Raw genomic sequence first — 14,715 nt, forward strand, 5'->3', positions numbered from 1 at the left:
GCACAACCCTGCAGCCCAGTGAAACAAGTGTTTCCCAGGAAGAGAATGACATGGCCTTAACCCTGAGCCTGGTGTGTTTCTGTAGTTTAGCAGTGATGCTTTCAGTGTGAAAGGCATAAGCAGTCCCTGGACATCACCCTTGTGTTTGCTGTTACTCTTGGGAAACCTGTTTACCCATACAGAGAGTTCAAATCAGTTTGGCAGGTGGCCTGGGGTTCTGACTTCCTGTTACTTTTAGTATTGATGCACAAGGGGTTGTGGTATTGCTCCCTTCACTACAACTGGAAGGACTGTCCTTAGCAGTCATTAACTTCAGTAAGGTCTGGGAGCAGCTGTAACTCAAAGAGGCGTAAGCACAATCCAGTGCTTCAGTGCTCAGAAGTTCCTGTCAGTACCTTGCTGAATTAATATCCTAGTTTATTTTTTATGCTGACATTCTGAAATATTTATCACTCTGGATCTGTCACGCTCAAGTCAGAAGGAGAGGAGTCTTTATGCACTCTTAAACCAGCTTCTTCTAAATGTTGTTCACTAGGAGAGAGCTATGATGTATTTTTTTTTCTAATCAGTTGTACATGGCTTCATGAAAGGCAGTACATGATCTTAAATACAGTGGCTGAATTTACAAGCATGAAGTTTATTTTTTATGATTTTGGTTGAAGGGATAAAAGTGCCATACACCAAAGTCCATGGCCCATATATAATATATGCAAAGATGATATTTCAGTTTGTAGTGTTCCTAGGTAGCACCTGGCAATATATGTCTCCTATTGCCCAATTGCCTTGTCTGCACACCTTTCACTCAGTGGAATAACTGGAACTGGGGCTTGTAGGGAAGGATCCCTTGTGATGCTTAAATATGCATCTCTGAGCCCTCAAGCATTGATCTTGCAACTTCTGTGACAGCTGGTCCTGGACAGCTGTGTCCAGGAGTACTCCAGTATGTCACCATGCAGCTGTAGTCCATGGTGCAGGGAGGATGCATTCCCAAAATGAGCAATGCTTAGCAATTGAATGGATAGAAAAACACTCCTGTAAGAATCGGTGTCGTAGTGAGATGATGTTTCTAGGGACTTGAAATACTATTTGAATACAGACAGATGCATTTTGCTATGCAAATAGGGTTTGTGAACAAGATAAACATAGGAGAGATGATTTCTTGTGTCTTAATCTGCTGGGACATACTTATTATTTTAGCAGGCCTGGAAGGAAAGCTAGAAAGGGGAACTGACTCCCCATTAACATTGGTGAGAGTTTTGCAGGGCAGAGCACCAAGACCTGTCTGGCTTTGTGCAGCAGATCTTTGCTTGCCTTCTTTGACAGAACTGTAGTTACCACTAAAACCAATGGGACTAACAAGAACCTGAAAATTCAGAGAAATAAAACATGGTTCCCCTACTCCCAGATTTCTACCTCATCTGCCCTTGAGCTGAGCATGACACTAGAATCAGACCTGCTAAATGGTTTCATAAACGGAGCTGACTTAGCGAGAAGCTGCAGCTTCTTTCATTCTCCTAGGTTTGTCCCTCCAAACAGCCACACAAGGAGTTATTTCATAGTTTTGTACATTTGCATAATAGAAAACTTTGTTTGTGACAGAAATAATCACCCTAACTAGTGCACAAATGGTTCTTTTTAGGCTTGCAGCTGTGGCTCATTGGCAGCTGGCAGAGCTCTCATCACTGATTCCAGCACCAGAATACCTTCCTATTGCAAAGTCAGGTAAGAAACATATTAGTTGGCAAACTACACGTGAGCCCATAGTGAATGTGGAGCATCTTATTTCATTGCTTAAATATCAATTCATGCACACTTATATAATGCCACAAAATCCTCATGTTACTTTGTAGAGTCAAATGCTGAGTCTGATCTCATCAATTGTCTTCTTAGAGATGTCAGATGTCGGGACAGTTTTATTACTGAGCCTAAACAGATTCTAACTGAAAAAAATAGTGTATCATAAAGGTTATTTTCCTGTCACCCAATTAACAAAACTCTTACAGGTAAAATAGAAGAATTACTTCTCTCTTTTCCTTTATCATCTGTCAGAATCAGGAATTCTGTGTTTTTAATTAACATCTTTTTCAACTTTTATTAATACATTAATATATTGGTAAAATGAAAACTTTCATATATTGGTACCATGTTAAACAAAATGTGGTCATAATGGTGAAAAGTGTAAAGCTGGATTGGTTTTCTGCTTGTCTCGGAGAGGAATTCAGCTGAATTGCATTGAGATAGCTTTTCTATTTTGGGGCATGCTTTGGTGTGCTCTGTTACCATCAGGCAGCAATGTGAAGGCCTCTCCCTTTTTGATTCAGTGGGTCAGGTCATGTTTTCTGCTTTCAGGTTTTGTAAAGTATGACTTGGTTTGCAAAGGATTTTGCTCATTTTGTGCTGAGGAGCAACACAGGCAGGACATAGAGATCATAGAGAAAAGCCAGTATGAGCCATTACTATTTGAAATTGGAGAAAAGCAAGCAGGAGTCAACTAAGTAAGGCGGCAAAGAGATGGTGTGACCATGACACTCCAGATGTGCTCACTGAGGTGGCCTACAAGAGGCTTACAAGAAAGCCGGTGAGGGACTTTTTAGGGTGTCAAATAGTGATAGGACTAGGGGGAATGGATCCAAGCTAGAGGAGAGCACATTTAGATTAGATGTTAGGAAGAAGTTCTTCACCATAAGGGTGGTGAGACACTGGAACAAGTTGCCCAAAGAGGTGGTGGAAGCCCCATTCCTGAATGTTTTTAAGGCCAGGCTGGATGTGGTTCTGGGCAAAACAATCTAGTGGGAAGTGTCCCTGCCCATGGCAGAGGGGTCGGAACTAGATGATACTTCAAGTTCCTTCCAACCCTGACACTTCTGTGTTTCTGTGAACTTGCTGTGCATCCAGAACACTTCCAGACTCCAGCACTGTGCACTGGGTGGATTTAGGGTAAATTGCTGTACTAGCTAGTGGCTAGGGGATAAAGTAGTAGTAGGGGAAAAGTAGCAGTGCCTGAATCATCACGACTTTATAACTAGCACTTTCCTGCTTATAAATCAACCTTGGCCAAAAATCACAGAGGTATATCAAAACTCAACTTGCCACTGGACAGAGGTATCAGACATACTTGCCAGCAGCCCAGAAGGATGCACATGGCTTCCCAGCACCCACTAGATGGCAAAGCAAGGTGCTGTATTCAGACAGCAGAACGTCAACTTCACCAGCCTGCACCTCACACCAGTGTGACACAGAGCTTGGGCATGGCACTATCAGAGCAAGGGATACTGTGACCAAGCAGTCAGGACTTCTCTGTTTCCTGCAGACAAGGATTTAAATAGTAATTAAACTGACTTTCCTAGCAAATGGCATGAAATATCAGTATTTACTAGCATTTGGCTGTACATGGCTACCTAACCAGTCGACAAATGCTAAGAAAAAACTGTTTCTCTTATAGCTTATGTAAATAAGGAGGAATAGCTTGTAACAAAGGAGAAAGGAAGACTTACCAGTTTATACAATCCATCTGAGTTGAAGCAAGAGCCTTGCAATAAGAATCAAAGTTTCCAGTGTGAGGCTTAAGTTCTGTTTGGAGTTCATGGCTGCAGTGCCTGAGAAAAGGATCTGTAAAAGAACTTTAACAATTCTGAATTTTGTCCCCTCAGTTTTTGTGTTAAGCCCTAGCCTGTCATTAAGAAACTGTGGACTTCTAGACACTAGACTGATTTATCTATTAAGTGCATAGATTGAAACTTAATAATTTGAGGTAAAATTAACAGAATATAATTGAAAATGGTTGGAAATATTGTAATGCAGGACATCTTCTCTCTGATCCAGACTTTATTCTTATTGCTACTGTTCCTGTCATTTGAAATGACACAGTCATAACTTAGAAGCCTTCTAAAGTACTATTTTATTGTTTTCAAGCTTGTGATAGTCACTGCTTATGATTTCTAACACTTTATTTGCAGGACTTTGTGCTGATAAAAGTGAATTAATGATAGGAGATAGTTCTAAGCTAATTTCTAACATGGTGAAAGAAATATTGATAGCTACTACAATATATAATCTGCAAGAGAGTTTTTCACTTAAATGTAATGCAGTAGTTACTAATCCTAGTAGCATGACTTTTATGTTTTAGGACAACTAAATATCCTTCTGGCGTGAAGGATTTTGTTGTATTTCTTACTCAGGAGAAACATTTAACATGAAAATTATCTGAGTGTTTCTCATAAGTTGATTCCACTAGGGTGTAGTTGTATGTTACAAATTTCCATCTCAGTAATTGAAAATATTGGTTTGCATTCATTTGTGTGTTTGGAGGGGGAAAATGCTGGTTTATGGCTACTGAACTGAAGTTGCAAAAGGTGTGAGAAGTGTGAAGCTCTTGGTCTTGCTCCAGGATTTAACAACACTCAGTTTTTCATTCCTAGGTGCAGAGGTGTCTTTTACTGTCAAGTGTAAGCTAAGACAGGGCTCACCCCTCAGCTTCCCTTGTCTCCAGACCAACAACCCCACAGCTATGTGCTCGGTCTCACCAGCTAGCAGGCCTGGATGAAAATGCAGCATTCTTTTTGGCTGGATTACTTCGCAGCCAGGATCAAGAGTTGACCCAAGGCTGCAAGCAGCCACATGGGTGCAGGCACCAGAGCTGGGAAATGGGTGTGGGCACCAGTGGGCATGGGGAAAAGGGAAAAGACACTTCTGAAAATGTCTGCATCTTGGCGTAGGACAGGCCTTCACTTTTTGCTCAAGCTGTCCTGATGCCTAGCTGTGCTCCCTCTGGACTGGAGGAAAAGGGACTTCCCCTAAGGCAGGCTTACTTTCATAGCTGGGCCTCTGTGTGCTGGCTTTCTCCCAGGAGGAGCACCCTTCTTTGTGGGAACAGTTGGCTGAATACCCTTCCAATAGTCTCCAGTTTTCATTGTGTGGACATCTTGCCAGAGATTTTCTCCTCTCCACAGCTGCACAAATAACTTCCTTCTCCAGCTATGATCCAACAGTGTGCAGTATCCAGCTGAAATGACACCAGGAAATTCAGACACAATGCAATACAGCAACTGGAATTTGTTTGTCATAAACCCCAAGGGCATGTTCTCATTAAAGCAGCAAGTGGTATCCAGCAGTTATGTTCTTTCATGTCTGCCTTACACTCCCCTAAACTACCAAAGATTAGAGCCTGCTTTCAGAGTTGTCTGTCAGTCCCTGCTCAGTTTGATAGAAAACTTCTCAGCCAGGGCTTGGAACAATGAGCATTCCTCCACATGACAGCTATTAATCCTACCCTTGTGGGTGGTATACTATCTTCATTCACTGACCAAATTCAGTTGTGTTAAGAGGAGGGTAAGGGGTTCAAATTCTGCATGTTCTGCAGCAGAAGGCAAAGCCACCAGCAGGACATGCAAGAAACATCCCACTGCGAGTCAACATCACTTCCCTTCACAGTGCCCTCAAGTAGCTGTTTAGTTTAGAGTTTGTTTTGTACCGTCACACAAATACTTGACCAAGTTAGTGGTTTTACAGCGTATATGAGACACCACGCTGGGCTGGGCTGTCTGCTGAGACCCAGACCCAAAATTTCCAAGAAACAACAACGCCACCACAGTGATCTGGGTGCTATCAGCATTTAAAGACTCGGTGCCATTTGTGCGTAAGCCTCTCTAGAGGAGTTACAAAAAGCCTATGTCTTTTTTTAAGCGTCCCCCACTAAACTAATGTAGAAAGAACTTGGTGTTGTAATTATGACATATCCCATGGGCACAAAAGTGATTATTCCTGTAGGTTCTGCATTAATTCAGGCACCTAAAGCTCATATCTAATACTGCATCTATGTTCATTATCCTTTGGACACCCAAAGCTGAGCCTACACTGAGCATCAGATGCCTGTGTGCACTGTGACTAAGCAATTACTTCTGTTCTTGGCAAGATATGTGCTCATCCAGGATGCAAATATAAAATTTGTTCATAAGTGCAATAAACTTGTAGTTTTGAGGGCAGTAAAATTCTCAGTCAATAGTATTTCTATGTGGTTAGATTAATTAATAGTATTTATGAGTCAAACAAAACCACTGATAAAGGATTAGCAAAGTACCGTTCCAAACAGCATGTTTGCACTCGCTGTGCTTTTAGAAATGCTGATGATGTTTTGGAAAGCTTTGTCTTAGATGGAGCTTCTTAGCACTGTTATTTTTCTAACCAGGCTTGGAAGGAAAAAAGGGTGTTTGCTTCTCTTCTCCCTGCTGAGCTGCCCCATTCCTTACTTTTAGCATTGGCTAGTGCAGAGTTTCATTGATGGTTTGGACAGGTACAATGTACACAATCTGAGAGCAGGCTTCTCTTGGTGAGAGTTGCCTCTGGGGCCATGTCTCCCATCTTTCCCAGCTGAACTCCTTGGTAGAAGACCCAGTTTTAGGGGTGCTTTTTATGCTGCTGCTGAAATCCTCTAGTAACTGGACTGACTCAAATAGTTAGACATAATATTCGCCACCAGGCTTGTAGTGATAAATTGGTAAAGAGGTTAAAGTGAACCCCAAAGAGGGATGGATTGGGTTAAGTGCTTGCCTGAGACTGGGGAGATAAGACTCAAATTCCTGCAAACTTTGACATTTTGCATTTAAAAAGAGATAGAGATAGATGCATACATTAATATATATACACATGCATACTGAAAATATACTGGCTCTGCCTCATTAAGAGTATAGGACCCTACAGCAGGGACTTTTTCCACATGTTCACACAGACCCAGCACAGGAAGCTGAGAAATTAGCTCAGACTTCTGGAGTCCCACAGCAATGCAAATATCAAACATAAGCCATTGCTTACTTGACATTTTTCACTTCTAATGGATGAAGTGTTAGCAGCTATTTATGACTCAAGCAGACAGGTCCTTAAAACTTGTTGCTTTTATAGGAATGAGAAGAGCTAGATACAGAGAGGATTACAACACTGGCCCTTGTGAATTCTTATGAACTATATTTAGAATTTAAATCCAAGAATAATTAAACAATGCTAATGAGAGAGAGGGACTTATCTTCATTTGGCATATAATTGGTGTCACTGGTTTCCTCATTCATTTTTTCCTAATTTTAAAGCCTTTTTGTTCCAGTGAGATTTGATGGTAAAAAGTTACCCTGCAGAGAGAAAGTATCTGGCCTGGAGCTTCAATTCAGCTGGAAGCCTTTTAAGGGATGCAGCTTTTGTGATAGTATCATTAACTGACAGCAAGGATACTTGTGGATGTGTGGCCAACAGTCAAGCAAGGCACTCCCTTCATGGTGAACCCTTGAAAAAATGCCATTTCACACAGAATTACAAAGGCCATACTGGGGAAGAAAAGCTCACGTCTTCCTATTTCCAGTGACAGAAACAAAACACAGAGTTTTCACAGTTGTGGGTATACACCATGATTCTCAAAATATGCTCCAACTCACCTGGGACTTTGAAGCTCTCACAGGAATTTTTGTTGGCATTTGTGGTGAGCACTTTGTGTCAGGCCAGGGTGGAAGATTGTAATGATCTTGCCGAGCCTTAGCAGCTCTAAGGCCGTGACCAGAGTGGGAGCCTCTGTTACAGCTCTGTTCCAATAGCTGATTTTATTACTGAGCTAAAAGAACAACAGCTACCTGCAGCAGCAGGGGCTGGATATTTTTGTTGCATGGTTTGTTTTTGTTTTGTTTTGTTTTCATGGGGTTTTGTTTGTTTGTTTTGGTGGTTTGTGGGTTTGTTTGTGGTGCTGGTGGTGGTGGTTTTACCTAGTCAAAGCTAGTAGAGAAGTGGGTGCAATAGGCAAAGTCAAGTTTACCAAAATCCCCTTTTGTTTTTCAGTTGTATGTTTGGATGGACTCAGACTGTCGTATATAATGTATTGCTGCCTTAAATGGATACAAATTTTTGGAGGGTTTAGTCCACATCTGTTGCTGCAAAATGCTGCAAAATCAGCTGCTTCCTTAGAGGTGGCCCAATGATGACTGTGACTCTCTACATTTCAATGTTTCAATGCTGCCATGTGTGCCAGGGTGCTTGTGCTTGATGACTGACAAGGGTGCTCAGAAGCATCATTCACTCAAGACTTCACTGTGCTTCACATCCTAGTGGGAGCATGTGCAGCCAGCTGGAATCTGTTCTCAGTGACTGTCTGTAGAACAAAGATTGTCCAGCCCATCTTCCCTCCAAAGTGACCACTGCTCACTAAATGTCCTTCCACCCACTGAGCCAAACCAGTTCAAAGAGGAGCACCACGGTGTCTGTGAGCAGGCCCTGCTGGATACAGAGGGTAGCACGAGATGAATCCCACAAAACAGCAAATGCTTTTCATCTTGCTCCAGTAATTCAGCACAGTCTTATTCTTTGGGTTGCTGAACCCAAGACTTTATTTTGTCCTTTTCTGGAAGGGGATTTGAAACACTTCCCTGCTAAGACTATTATGCAGATTAATCTGAGACATCAGAATTATTATAAGCATTTGGTTTAAAATTCCTATTGCTCAGTTTCACTGGACCAGTCTGATTGTATCATGTGTAGCAAATAACACCTACCTCTTTTTGAGGCTGCTTCTTTTGACCACTTAGGGCTCCGATGCTATTCTAGAAGGTGAGACTTGCAGCTGTCCTTTCCCTCCATCACAGGCTAGCTGAGCTATTCAGTCAGTCCACTGGCTACTCACTCATAGTCAAAACCACTGGTTTCACATTTCAGGAGTTGTTCTGCACCCCCAAAAATATCATAATCTGCTCATATATTTCACAGAACGACATGTATGTTCATACGAATTGTCTAAGTGTTCAAGCATTTACAGCTGCCTTGTGGTTGAACAGCAATGAGATATACCATTGGTAACCATAAGAACTGAGAGCAGCTCCACTTGTGAGCAGACCAGATCCACAACCATTTGTCCCTTGAGCTCAGCTGAAATGGTGCTCTTTTTCAAAAGCAAGATTTCTCCTTGACTGGGCTGTGAAACAGAAGTCCTGCCTGGCTATGAGAGTGAAAAATCCCACAGCTCTCAAAGTATCAGTGACTGAAGTCTTCCTACATTTGAAAAGTCTATCACTGCCTTCTGTTGCTTTAAACATAATTTTCAATTATATTCCTTTTTAACCAGCTTATCTTAACTGCTGGGGAGTCCCACTGTCAGCATTAAACAGATGTTTCATTTCCTGGCAAAGGTGGGTGAAATAATAATCACCAGCTCTGCTTCATTGGCTGCCATGTGGTCTGGAAAGGCGCCATATGCCCAGTGCTCAGAGGCTGCTGCAGACGGAAGGCTGAGGGCATAATTTATTATTTGCCTAATCAATTTAAATACTTCTTTCTTTCAGGAAGCACATTTCTATAAGAAGATATGTACAGGACTCATCAGCCACCCTCCTCTAGTGAAGTGCACCTGCTGTTTCAACAGTCAGTATCCCCCTTGCATGGCTCATGGGGCTAGGAGCAAAGACCTTGCACTTGAAACTGCTCTGTGCCCATGAGCTGTTCTCAGTGTGACACTCAGTCACAGATGCTGTTCAGATTCAGCCCTGTGCACAATAACAACACTTTTCTATTACTCTTAATCCTTTTGAAGAGTTCTTCTTGAAGAGAGTGTGGTGCCTTTCCTCCAGCAGGCAACAGGTGTGAGTGCAAGCAAGCTGATTTTTGCTAACCTGCCTCTTGAAAACGTCTGCTGTTCCATCAGCCTGAAGGGATGTGGTATCTCAGGTGGCAGGCAAAGGGCAATGTCTGCAGTCATTCTCTTCCACCAGCTTACTCGGTTTCCACCCACAGGCCAGCCCACGTCTTCCAGTGAAGCTGCAGGGATCTCAGAGGTGGACTACAGACTATGGCCGAAGGGTGGTGAGCAGGGTGTGCAGAGCACAGCAGGTGGTGGACATGGGTGTTGACTTGTCCTTTCTTGGGTGATCCAAGAAGTAGTTCAAAAAACATAGGCACTCTGTGTGGGAGGATGGCAAATGAGGAGTCCTAGGCAAAAAGTGATAATAGGACCACTCTGCTCTATGGAGTAGCCAAGCAGAGTGCCAAATGCAGTGATTAGTATGGAGAAAGCCATCTGGCTTCTGTCCTTTAACAGCTCTCTTACAGCACGCTTTTTACAACACAGCACAAGAAATCTCCCTATGTTTTTAGCAACTCTGTCTAGCCTTTCTTAATGATACTACAAGGCCCTGTCTAGAAATGAAATGGGGATTAAGGCACAGAGAAAAATGGAAGGAAAATCACAAGAAGCTGAGATGGCTTCAGGCCTTATCCTGAAACACTACCTCTCTAGTACTGGAGCCACAGAGGCAGCAAGTTAGAGAATGGGGCAAATAATGTACCTATTAAGAATAGTGTCAAGTTGTTGGAGGTAAAAGTGTGTAGGCTGACATGTAGGCTTTATGAGGACAGGATTTAAGGCTGAAGCAAGTACTTTTGCTAGCAGGAGAGAGACTTTGGACTAGACTATCCTTTATACTGAACTCTGGCGACGTGAATCTGCCAGGTAAGGAGGAATGAGCAGGTCTCCATGTGAATGATGTATGGTGAGGAACATTTTAGAAGTATTTGTTTCAGTTCCTCACAGTTCTTAATATTTCACCTCAAATTCCTCAAAGTCTTCCCACTCCTTTATGGTGTGTACTTTTAGGCTAAAAACACACAGAAGCACAATGCAATTTGGAAGAATGTTATTTTATTTGGGTGTTTGGTTGGTTGGTTGGTTGGTTTTTTGGTTGTTGTTGTTAGAATCTAAAATGGTCAAGAAGTGGGTTAGAAACAGCAAGTTCTTTTTCATTATTAAATAGTTTGTGCCCAGAGAGCAAGTGTAGTTGTTTGGTGTTTTTCTGTCTTCTCTCTGAACAGGCAAACTCGGTAAGACGGTAAGAAATCTGTTATGGGTTAAAATGTAACCTTGAAACAAAAGGTAATTGTTTTACAAATTCAGCCATTTCCAGTGCCCAGCATGTTATTTGGCAATACACAGACTTCCAGTTGGTTTCTATTTTCTTAGCAGTTGTAGTTGCTCTGGAAAAGGCCTTAACTCGAGTGCTGTTTATATGTACAAAAAAAATCTATTGTCAGACTTCTGAGCCCTAGTAAAGCAACAGGACCAAGCTTTTTTGTTGCATTTCATGTGAAAACAAACTCACCTGAGGGCATAAATAGTGTTGTGAAATGGCTTCTTGTATCTTTTCTTACAGTTCTAGCTTTTAGCATCATAGGTGACAAAACTTGACTGATACCTAGAAACCATTGATGTTGAGCTTCTGTTTATAAAAATTTCAACTTTTTCTCCCCGAACTCTGTTTCTCAAATAAGTTGCAGTATTTTTCTGAGCTAACTTCTTTTCCCAGATTCTTTCTTTAAATTGTTTAAGCACTGCCTGATGGTATATGCCAATCCCAGCATGTGGTATGCACACAACTCCAAGCCCATAGAATTGGTACTCAGAAACACCAAGAATAGGAGGCTTGAAATCTTCAGTTTGTTTTTAAAGAAGACTATTTTGAAGACTAAAATGACAGTGATAATTTATGAGGAAATAATTTTGAAGGGCAAGAGTGAGATGGTAGCAAAATTGTCACTGCTAACTCGTAGCTATTAAGCTGTCTGTATACTCTTTCCCTCTCTTTCTTCAGTGCAAAGAACTGAAAGCTATTTGTCATATACCAGGTGAGAAAATAGTGGGTTTGGGTGAAGATTTGTTATTTGTTACTATTGTTCACTTAGGAGCAAGAACACTGAAATGAACCTTTTGTTCATCAAAGCTGCCAGCAGAGGATGTTGGCCGATAAATTGTGAGGGCTGGGAAGAGATGTCTTCAGGAAGCAGGATCCAGGCAGCACTATACTGTACTATTCTGCACACTGGAGGGTCCAGAGTGATCAACTCATTACATCCTGTGCCCCTTGACAAGGCACAGCTCGTAGCTCTGCATTGCTTTTGCTAATATTAGAATCTTCCACTGCAGTATTTTCATATGTAACTAGTCTATGTCAACTATATGCTTTGCAGCTTGAGGTCACCATGTTTTCTTTTCTTTTCTTTTTAGTTTTTCTAGGGATTCCATAGCTCACTTAAGCTGCAAGGGCCATGAACAAAGTATGTGAACATGCAACCACTTGCTGTCAGAGTAAATAGCTCTCAGCCAAGAGGACTGCTATTAAAAATGGGTTGTTTTGTTGGCAGAAGCGGCTTTCACTGTTACCATGCATTGCCCAAGGTGAGCCTGACCTCTGTGGTCTCTGAAGCTCTCTCTTGTGGGTGAGCTGAGCAATGCTGGAATGTAGTTTTTAAGACAGATTAACACAGGAAATTGTTCAGAGAACATAAAAATACTATATTGCGCAACTAAGGATGAAAAATATCTTTTGATCTCATAGGATAAAAGTTCCAAGGCTAAGACCATGATTATTTGATAGGGCCCTAGGTGGCTTGTTGGTAAAGGGTAGTAATGTTTGTAGCCTCCTCTTAGGACAAAATGCTGCCTTTCTAGGTGCAAAGAAGGCAGTGGAGAGACAGGTGACTGGCCAGTTCACAGATGAGACTGCACTTTACCCTGCAAGTCAGTAACAAAACCTAACCCTTCTCTGCCAGAGCAGGTCTTCACATGCCAGTTCTCTTGCCTTTGAACTCTAAAGTCTTGATGAAGCTTTGCAGGCCCACTATGTCACAGCAGAAGACCAACACGTTGGTATGACCTTGCAACTGAAATAACATGCAAAGGCTGTTCCTAAGAAACACCAGTCATCCACCCAAATGAAATTCTGATTTGCTAGCTGCAGCCTGGCAACATAATGTATTCACAAGGCCTAAGGATAAACATGAATTGAGGCTTCTGGAAAAGGATGTATTTGTTCCTTGCTCAGCTTACTACCTCTCTAGCCACTGTCTGCAAATATCTTTGATATTCTGTAAAAAGGCAGATTGCTATGCTTCAACTCTTTCATCAAGACTGCAGGAAAGAACTGTTGGAGATTCATCTGAGCTAAATTTTCTGTTTCACTGAGGCTGTGGGTTGCTTGGCTTTGGGTTGTGTTTTTGTGGTGGGTTTCTTTCGTTGTTATTGGTGGTGGTTTTTTATTTGTTTGGGGTTTTTGGTTTTGGTTTTTTTTAGATTGGTTCTTGCACCTTAAGTATTTCACTATAAAACTGTGCCATGGTAGGCATTGGCTCCACAGTATGCTGCTGCCAAACAAACAAAGTCTATGATGAATGTTACAAGCAAATCAGTTTGAAGAATTTTTTTGCTTTCTGAGCTAAAGTTTCTACTAGAAGGTGCACTACTTTGCAAGACACTGTGTGCTGGGCTGTGCAAATACATCTTAGGCCTTTGGCACTACCATGAAGAATGCACAGAGCAGGGCTATAAAGTATGAGTCAGTTATGAACTACAAACACTTACAAAGGAAGAAAACCCTTCTGTAGTCTGATTCTTACCTACCATTACAGCATTTAAATCTAAAATGAGACAGATTCTAGGTGTCTAAGTCAAAGTGATCCACCAAAGAATTTGAGCTTGGTGCCAGTGAGGCCTCTGTGGCAGGGACTGATTGTGAGCACATTTGACTAGTACAGACAAAGCCTGTGTATAATTGAGGAAGACAGGGTGCCATGATCAGACACCACTGATCCTTATCCTGCCCCCTTCAACTTAATTTCATAATCAGCACTTGCATCACCAAGAAGCTGCAAATATTACCCAGGGCTCTCCTTCAGCATTACAGTATCTTGGACGAGTCCTTGCGTGTAAGGATTTGCTTTCTTCAAAACAAACTTTCCCCCTGCCCTATGGTTAGCCTGGCTCAAGTCAGCAAACTGCCAGCAAAATTCTGTTATTTAGAAACACCTTAAGGTCAGCCTATTTCTGCCTTCAGATCATTGTTTTTACGATTATCTGCGTTTTCTTAAAGTACAATCGTTCAGCATCCTGCTGGCATCCATTTGACTACAGTTGCTGCTGGGGGAGGTTGCGGGGGGGGGGAGGGGAGCGGGAGGCGGGACAGGAAGGGACCAACCACTCACTGCTGAGGCCGGGCCTGGCATTCGGCAAAAAGAAACCATGGCACGCCCTCTCGTGGCCAGGTGCAGCTAGCGCCCGGCAACGAACAGAGCTCCCATCCCGACAGGGAGGTTTAATGTTAGACGGGATTAAAAAATTATTGTCAAGGGCTCACAAAGAGCCCACTGAACGATACCACCGAAGCTATGAAACATCCACCATTAATGCTTTGTCCGCACTCCTGGCCTGACCTTGTAATTCAAGAAGCCCTTTCCTGGAGCAGCAGCAAAGCCTCAAGCTGCAGAATGCACCTCTTCAGAGCGTTTCTCCAGCAGAGCTGGAGAGCCCTGCACTCACAACACACACGTGAACACCACTGCCCCAGCGCAGACGTAGGGTAATTACCCTATTCAATTTACTGTTTGTCACATGCATGTTAATCATTCTTAACTATATGCAAGGCTGGGGATGTTCAGGGTACATCTGACTTCTTGTCTGCTGTCAGTATGTGTTAAAGAACTCCATGTGTCAGTGTTTTAAATAAAGCTAATATGCCTATTCATAACTGTTCATTAACATCTGAATACATGAACTCAGGGAAGCAAGGCTACAGTACTCCCTCAGTGTATCTTAAGTCCTTATGCCACCTTAAGTCATTAAGAAACTCTTGTCATAAGTGATTAAGATATGATTTCATTAAATCTTGTAGAGCAAATTAGAAGCCAGGGACAGAGTGCAATAGTATGGTTTCA

Source organism: Dryobates pubescens, chromosome 2, assembly GCF_014839835.1.
Source record: "Dryobates pubescens isolate bDryPub1 chromosome 2, bDryPub1.pri, whole genome shotgun sequence".
Taxonomy (NCBI): domain Eukaryota; kingdom Metazoa; phylum Chordata; class Aves; order Piciformes; family Picidae; genus Dryobates; species Dryobates pubescens.